This window comes from Corvus brachyrhynchos, unplaced genomic scaffold (genome assembly GCF_000691975.1).
Source record: "Corvus brachyrhynchos isolate BGI_N302 unplaced genomic scaffold, ASM69197v1 scaffold671, whole genome shotgun sequence".
NCBI classification, from domain to species: Eukaryota; Metazoa; Chordata; class Aves; order Passeriformes; family Corvidae; genus Corvus; species Corvus brachyrhynchos.
The window spans coordinates 1,391,849-1,398,343 of NW_008236441.1; the positions used below are offsets into that span (position 1 = coordinate 1,391,849).

At 44.1% G+C, this 6,495-nt stretch overlaps 1 long non-coding RNA gene across 2 annotated transcripts in view; it reads left to right on the forward strand.

Annotated features, from left to right (window-relative positions):
- Positions 1–6,495, forward strand: part of LOC108449841 — a 30,211-nt gene that overhangs the window by 15,650 nt on the left and 8,066 nt on the right. For both annotated transcript variants that reach the window (XR_001866132.1, XR_001866133.1), the window contains one exon: positions 2,082–2,261. This is a non-coding gene — a long non-coding RNA (uncharacterized LOC108449841). The remainder of the gene's footprint in view (positions 1–2,081; positions 2,262–6,495) is intronic.

Genomic DNA, 6,495 nt, shown 5'->3' on the forward strand with positions numbered 1-6,495 from the left:
ACATGTGTCACTAATGCTTAGTGACAGTGGCATCCCTGCACACATCGCTGTGGCTTCCTGGGTGCCAACAGCAGTTTGGAGGGGGCCTGTACTACTCCACAAGTTTTGGTTGTGTGGTTTATTTAGCTCAGGTGTATCTCAGCTTAAAAAGACCAAAGAAATCTCAGAATTGGGTGGGAAGGAAGAAAAACCGTCCCGAGCTGTTTTGCAGAGCCAAAATTTCTTAGCGTGGTACAGGTGACCAGAACCAAATCTGCTGCTGCCCAGGGTGATGTGGCACAGCCCGGCCTCAGGAATGGGAGGGGACAGGGAGGAGCCAGGGACACTGCAGTGACATCAAGCACTGCTTTCACTGTCTTTAAATCTTCAGAGGATGATACTTGTGTGAAGAACTCCCTGAAAGTAAAAGTGCAGTATGGCGTATTGGAGGCTGATAAACAAGGCTCTTTTGTAAGGCCCCGTGACTCATGTCTCCTGGATTTTATAGGAAAATGCACATAAAAGCAATTACTGGGGTGTGAATTATTTAGTTTCTTAATGGCCTGACAGCTTTGACAGCTCCTAGCTTGTTATCTATCACAAACCCTCTTGATCTCCCAACTTTAACATGACTTTTAATTATGCTTTCGTAAGAGTAAAAGGACAGACAATCTGCAGTCTGGTTTCCATTCAGTCAAACTTATTTAAACAAAAAGGAAAATTTTTCCTCCTAGTGAGTAAAAAGGGTGATTTGGATGTGTAGGGAGTTCTAAATATATGTCTGAAGAGATATCTAAAAGCAAATGCACAGATAGTTTAGAGTTTGTTCCTTGTATGACTGCAGGATGGAAAAAGAAAAAAAAATTGAATTTAGAATTTAAAATTTAAGAAATCCTTTGATGATCACAGGCCTGAGTTCCCAATACCTTTGCAATGTGTCTTGCTGTGGGGGCAGTAAACTGCACTACCTCACCCAGAAGACCCTTTTTCTTTCCAAAACCTGGGCTTGCCCTCCTGGTCCATTGTTCATCTGGGCCCCATGGCCCATGTTCCTCCTGCTCCGCCCCTGGTCCAAGAGCAATGTCATCCCACACCATCCAGCCAAAAGCCTGCAGCTATTAGGGATTATGGAGAACTTGGCAGCAATGGTGATGGACATCACATACACTGGGAGATGTGAGCTGGAAATACATTGTTAAGCAAAGTCAGGAAGGTGACACCAAAATTACAGTAAAAGACACAATGAACAAAGTTACAAAATAAGTTTTTGATGTTTTTCCAGATCAGCCATCAAACAGCTGGGAGGGACCAGGGTTAGGGATGTTTGTACAACCTATTTTCTTCCTCCCCGTGTATGTGCATTCAAACACATTCCTTAATGTGAACATCATATATTCATTTTTCTATATGACCTATTATAAGCAACTCTTATTGGAAAAGAACAGCATATATGACCAGAAGGGCTCTGGAGTTGCAGAGATATTAAATAGATCCCATACATCAGTTGTTTGTTGGTCTGTCTGGTGACAGGCTGCTGTTTATCTTTTGATAAAAGAGCGTGTTAGGGAAATGCCTCTCTCAACTGCATTTCTATGGAAAATGTTTTTATAGAGGGAAAATACAAGGAAAAGGTAAGATGCGAAAAGGAAAAAAGAAAAAAAGTAACTTGAGAAATTCAGGGGCAATAAATCACCACACCAGATGGTATTCATCTGCGAATGCCGTGCAGAGCTATCAATTTAAAAAAACTGCACGGGAGTGTGCCATTAGAATGCAGACATAATATCTGCCCAGTCTCACTGCCCTTCTTTGTGGTGCCTGGGCAGGTACGAGGTGACTTGGTTCTACCTGCCCACATCTCCAGGTGTCTTCAAGAGTCCACTTGGCATCCCCACTGCAGCCTCGGAAAATTTGACTCAGTGGGTTGTGTGTCTGTTTACTAACTAATTCTTAATTGCAGCAAGGAAGTGCAATTGAGTGTATTCTGAATAATATCCTTGAAATCCAAGAGATTGATTTGCAATGATCTTTCTGCCAAATGACACTCCTGCAGAGGAAAATGCTTTCTGTTGAGCTCACATGCCTTTCATCCTGGGTTTTAGAGGGCTTTTGGATGCGTTGACCCTGTGTACAAGGAGACAGCTTGTGATCTACCTACACGTGGTTCTGAAGGCCAGCAAGGAAGTTTCATACTGCTGTCAATGTGTGATCCAGCAGAGGCTGCTCTTGCTGTCAGGACCACTCTACACACCATCCTGCCCATCCTGAGTGGGGCTCTGCAGGTAATTCCCCTGGCTGGGGTACACTGGGTGGGAAAAATTATGGCTTAATCCAGTCTTGGCTATGCAGCACCACAGAGCATCACCATGAGTGAGCATTCCCAGCTGGCTGGAGGGAGCTGCTCACACTCCCAGACAAACATGCCAATTGAGGACCAAGCTGTAAAATACTGAGAGGGTGCACTCAGTGTGCCAGCTCTGAGGAAAAAACCACAGCTTTACCTAATTTGGGACTTTTAGCAATTCTTTGAAAGCAAAATTATGGTCATAATGGAATGCAGGACACGATGTGGAAAAAGGTAGCAGGTTGATTACAAAGCTCACATTGAGAGCTTTGGAAACTGCAGCCTGAACAAACTGGGAGGTCAGTGACATTAAGCAAGCCCCCCTGAATCCTATTTCCACTCTTCCTTGCCTTGAGAGTAAATTCTGTATAAGTGTGAAGCTATGGCAAGTACACATAAAACAGCACTCTTTCGGTTTGGTGATGAGCGACACCTAAGCTTTGGTAAAGAAAGGGAAAATAAAGGCAGCCATGGATGTGGTGGTGCACAGGAATTCCTGCTCCTGGCAGTTGGAGCTCCCTGCCGTGGTGGTGACAGGACTTCATAAGTGGCCTGAGAAATGGGGCCTTGGGGACCAAGGCTGACAGGGAGGAAGTGAGGAGCAGTGTGAGCATGTGGGATGTAAGACGAGCTGGGTAAACTCTTCATATTGGCTTGTAATTGGAAAAATATTTTCCCTCTTTAAGATTAAAGTGGGAGATGCTGGCTGTGAGTCCTGCTTAGAATATATTCAGAGTGTGGATACCTTTTTCTTATACTTAATAAAGAAAAGAAAGTGTTGTTTCATTCTCTAGTCTGAAAATTATGATTTGTAAAGAAAAGAAAATTGATTTAAAGGCCACATAAACAAATTGAGGGGTCAATTTTGATTTTAATTCCAACAATTAATTAAAGAACTCTTCTGGAGAGGTTTGTAAAATGAATATTGATCTCAGATATCAGGCACTCTGCAGTCATGTCTCCGTCCTGGTTTAAATCCTTCCATTTTGATTAATGGACGTGGTTTAGCAACAGCAGAGCTCCATGACAGGGCAGCTCAGCAGCGCCATGCCAGGACTCATCCCAGGAGCACAGAGCTCATCCTGACAGCAGAGCTGGCACATTTTAGCAGTGTGAGCCACACCAGTGTCATGTTCAGTGGGTGCTCTGGTGGCCAGGTGTCATCTCTTGCTGTCCTGCCCCAGCTCAGCCTCCTGGCTTCTAGTAAACATCCACCTGAACAATATTTTTATCTGTACAGCAGTGCAAAATGAACTAAGGTCTGCATTGTTGGGAAGGCAAGAACACATTTGATACTGGAAGAAGCAGGAATAGTTGGTGGCCGCTTGGAAGGGCCTGGAGCACGTCTGATAGGAAGGGCTGAGGCAGATGGGAGTGTTCATCATGGAGAAAAGGAGGCTCCAGGTGGCCTACAACTCTCTACAACTCCCTGCAAGGAGGCTGTAGTGATGTGGGGGTCAGTCTCTTGTCCTGTGTGACATGAGGAGATGGCCCCAGGTTGCACCAAGGGAGGTTTGGATCAGATATTAGAAAATATCTCTTCTCCCAAAGGGCTGTTGAGCATTGCAATGGGTTGCCCAGGTGAGTGGTGGAGTCACCATCCCTGGAGGAATCTGGAGGATGTGGCACTTGGGTCATGGCTTAGTGCTGGGATAACAGCTGCACGTGATGATCTTAGAGGTCCTTTCCGAATGTAATGATTCTATGATTTTAAAGGAGAATTGTCTGTAGGATTGCCAAAATTGCATCAAGTTTTTGAGTTGTTTTGGTCAGTTGGGTTGGGATTCCCTCACAGGCTGGGGTCTGTCACCACCAGGTACCTCTGATGGCTGAAGAAGAGATGCTCAGTGTAGGTGCAGGAGGCAGAAAGGCTCCTCCTGGTACCTGCTGCTGATGGCTCTGTTCCCTTTGGGTGTCCTGTTCCACAGGATAGGCACTGCAATGGGCAGGAGTACAGCCTTTACTATCTGAGGAATGTGCCTTTTCCTGCCAAGATCTCATCCTATCCTGTGGTAATAAAAAGGAAAATCCTGAAATACTTACAGAAAATTGAAAAAAAATTAATAAATAAAATTATCTCATAGGTGACATTTTCTCTTTCATTCTCTTTTCTTTATTCTCTCTCTTCTTCCCACTCCTTATGAACACTTGTTTTAAGCCATCAGATTTCAGAGGCATGAAGATAGGATGAAGGACATAGTTCTGTTTCCAACCTCTGCTGTGCCATAAACAGAAAAATTTAGGAAGGGTTAATCTGAGCAGCTGCCCATAGCCCTCCACCAGTTTCCCTTCTTCTTGCAGATGCCCTTTTTACCAACTACAAAGCACACATTTCTCCAGCTGAGCAAGATGAGTTTGCCAGGAAAATCGCCTCTGTCCAGGGAAAGTTTGGTGATACAAAAACCACTCAATATTTGCAATCCTGCAGTGACAACAAATGGATTTCTAGTGTCACCTGGACCTAAACCAAGTAGGATCAGCTTTAACAACATTACTGAATGTATAAGCCAGGGAAGTGAATTTCCAGCCTCAGAAAATATTTCTCTCTGCTCAATATCAGTCATGTTCACTCTTTGTGGGAGGGTGATCAGATGAACAGGTGAGAATTATTTAGCATAACTTTAAGAGATCAGGTGTAATTCTAGTCACAATGTAGCATGAAAAGCAAAAATCAAGGTTTTCAACGTTGGGAATTGCTGCGTGGCTGCAAAAGTATCCCTGACAATGAAATACAGCTGATATTTAGTGTCTTATTGTTTTATTTACTACTGCCTTTACAGCACACCCAGCTAGTTAGCCAACTACTTATAAAACATATTTAATGTTCGGAGACACTCAGTACAGCTATAAAATGATTTTTAAGGGCAAGCAAACATCATGTTTTAATGACTACACACACACTCGAGTTCCCTCTGGAAAAAAAAACAAATAAACCCCCACTTTCTGAGGAGACTCAATTGTCTCATCCTGAGTTTTGTAGATGAGCTACACAGCTCGAACTGGTTGACTTCCCGGCACTTGAAGGGAACCATTTAAAAGGATAAACTTGGAGAGATCAATACCCCTTACATACTGTAAGTGATGCAGCACCAAGTACTCAAGGGCTGTTAAAAACTCTGTCATGAACGACTGCTCAGAAATCAAACAAGAAGGAAAAAAAACCCTACACAGTGGTTTTAGGGACTTAGTCCCATTTTGTTGCATGGGGGTTTTACCTGCGCAGCTGGGGGCTGGTGGTAATCTTTCAGGCAGGTTTTCCTCAGGTTTTATTCTCAGTTTATATGAGTTGGAAGGAAGATGATATCAGACGGAAAGGCTGTGAGCAGGCAGAGATGGGAAGAGGCACCCGCATGTGTGTTTATCTGTTTGTGGAAATGGGAAATCCAGAGGCCAGCAGGCTCAGCAGTCCCTGGGTGCAGGTAATTGAAAGTGAGTGCTGAAAGCACCCGCTCCTGTTTCATGCTCCAAGGGTTAATACTCTTCTGGGGCACTTAAGACAAAGCTCCTTTGAGAGCCCACATGATATCTCCTGCCTATCCCTCAGCCATTACTTTGTTTCTCCTTTCAGTAAATTCTGATTTTTTAGGACAGGGTGTTTTTTTTTCCCTGGTAAACTCATGCTGGCTCACCCTTCACATATTATATTCATCAAGAGGCTCTACTGCATTCCCTAAGGATCTGTGCTTTTTCCTGGTAGTGTGAGGAGGGACTGGGAGCCTTGGGAGAACCATTAGTTCATTTTGAAAGGATTGATGTGGATCTGGCCTTCTTCCAGTGCCTCCACTGTAGAAATTATAATATATCATTGAAAAGCACACATTATTTTTGTTAGCAGATCAGCTACTTCAGTCTCAGTTCCTTCAACTTTTCTGGATGGGTGCCATGGAAACCCAAATGATTTATTTTAATTTAGAGGTTGGGATTGAACAAGCACCTCTTCATTGCTCTCTGTACATCTCCATCAGCTCTGGGTCCAGCACAGAGCAACCCAGCCCTGACACCCAGGCAGAAGGGATGGTAGGATCCAGCCAGGGAATAGAGGGACAGGTACCTTTCAACCCAAGCCATTCCAGGATTGTGTTGGCTGCTGAACTTGAGTGGCCAAAGGAAATGGCAGCAAGCTGAGTTTGGGCTGGAGGCAGAGCTTGGCTTGCTGATGTCTTCACTCTTTC